The 1,855-nt window shown below is 54.1% G+C and overlaps 1 non-coding gene across 1 annotated transcript; it reads right to left on the minus strand.

Annotated features, from left to right (window-relative positions):
- Positions 1 to 67: 67 nt before the first annotated feature.
- On the minus strand, positions 68 to 222 carry LOC126331632 (5.8S ribosomal RNA). The gene has a single exon (XR_007563420.1). It is a non-coding gene; the product is annotated as a 5.8S ribosomal RNA (ribosomal RNA).
- Between the last annotated feature and the right edge of the window lie 1,633 nt (positions 223 to 1,855).

Genomic DNA, 1,855 nt, shown 5'->3' on the forward strand with positions numbered 1-1,855 from the left:
ACAGGCGACCACGACACTCCCACGTCTCCGAAGCGGGACAAACGCCGCGCGCTTCAGTATACGTAGCCGACCCTCAGCCAGACGTGGCCCGGGAACGGAATCCATGGACCGCAATGTGCGTTCGAAACGTCGATGTTCATGTGTCCTGCAGTTCACATGTCGACGCGCAATTTGCTGCGTTCTTCATCGACCCACGAGCCGAGTGATCCACCGTCCTGGGTGATCTTTTCCTTTTCAGTCTCCCACTGTCTCTTTCAAGACAGTAGCATTTGCGGGACTGAGGCGTCTGACGGCCCCTGTTCCACTATTTTTTTTGTGTCCAACGGCCTCACAGCCGATGGGCGTCGTACGGCTCCACACCGGAGCGGACAGGCACTCGGGCGAACGTCATTCAAAACCGGCGCCAGGCGCCAGGTACCGCAGGCCAGCCGCTCCAGAGCTTCAGCGCTCGTACCACACAACAACAACACTTCCGCTAGTTTTGAGAGGCACGCGTGGTTCCGCACGCGGCGCACGGCCACTGCCGTACAGGTAGCGTGTTGCGCGACACGACACGCACATCGAAAGACATGCAGTCTAGTCGGTAATGATCCTTCCGCAGGTTCACCTACGGAAACCTTGTTACGACTTTTACTTCCTCTAAATGATCAAGTTTGGTCATCTTTCCGGTAGCATCGGCAACGACAGAGTCGATGCCGCGTACCAGTCCGAAGACCTCACTAAATCATTCAATCGGTAGTAGCGACGGGCGGTGTGTACAAAGGGCAGGGACGTAATCAACGCGAGCTTATGACTCGCGCTTACTGGGAATTCCTCGTTCATGGGGAACAATTGCAAGCCCCAATCCCTAGCACGAAGGAGGTTCAGCGGGTTACCCCGACCTTTCGGCCTAGGAAGACACGCTGATTCCTTCAGTGTAGCGCGCGTGCGGCCCAGAACATCTAAGGGCATCACAGACCTGTTATTGCTCAATCTCGTGCGGCTAGAAGCCGCCTGTCCCTCTAAGAAGAAAAGTAATCGCTGACAGCACGAAGGATGTCACGCGACTAGTTAGCAGGCTAGAGTCTCGTTCGTTATCGGAATTAACCAGACAAATCGCTCCACCAACTAAGAACGGCCATGCACCACCACCCACCGAATCAAGAAAGAGCTATCAATCTGTCAATCCTTCCGGTGTCCGGGCCTGGTGAGGTTTCCCGTGTTGAGTCAAATTAAGCCGCAGGCTCCACTCCTGGTGGTGCCCTTCCGTCAATTCCTTTAAGTTTCAGCTTTGCAACCATACTTCCCCCGGAACCCAAAAGCTTTGGTTTCCCGGAGGCTGCCCGCCGAGTCATCGGAGGAACTGCGGCGGATCGCTGGCTGGCATCGTTTATGGTTAGAACTAGGGCGGTATCTGATCGCCTTCGAACCTCTAACTTTCGTTCTTGATTAATGAAAACATACTTGGCAAATGCTTTCGCTTCTGTTCGTCTTGCGACGATCCAAGAATTTCACCTCTAACGTCGCAATACGAATGCCCCCGCCTGTCCCTATTAATCATTACCTCGGGTTCCGAAAACCAACAAAATAGAACCGAGGTCCTATTCCATTATTCCATGCACACAGTATTCAGGCGGGCTTGCCTGCTTTAAGCACTCTAATTTGTTCAAAGTAAACGTGCCGGCCCACCGAGACACTCAACAAAGAGCACCCTGGTAGGATTTAAACGGGGTCCGCCTCGGGACGCGAAAGCACCCCTTCGGCTCGCCCCACCGGCAGGACGTCCCACGATACATGCCAGTTAAACACCGACGGGCGGTGAACCAACAGCGTGGGACACAAATCCAACTACGAGCTTTTTAACCGCAACAACTTT

Source organism: Schistocerca gregaria, unplaced genomic scaffold (assembly GCF_023897955.1).
Source record: "Schistocerca gregaria isolate iqSchGreg1 unplaced genomic scaffold, iqSchGreg1.2 ptg001382l, whole genome shotgun sequence".
Taxonomy (NCBI): domain Eukaryota; kingdom Metazoa; phylum Arthropoda; class Insecta; order Orthoptera; family Acrididae; genus Schistocerca; species Schistocerca gregaria.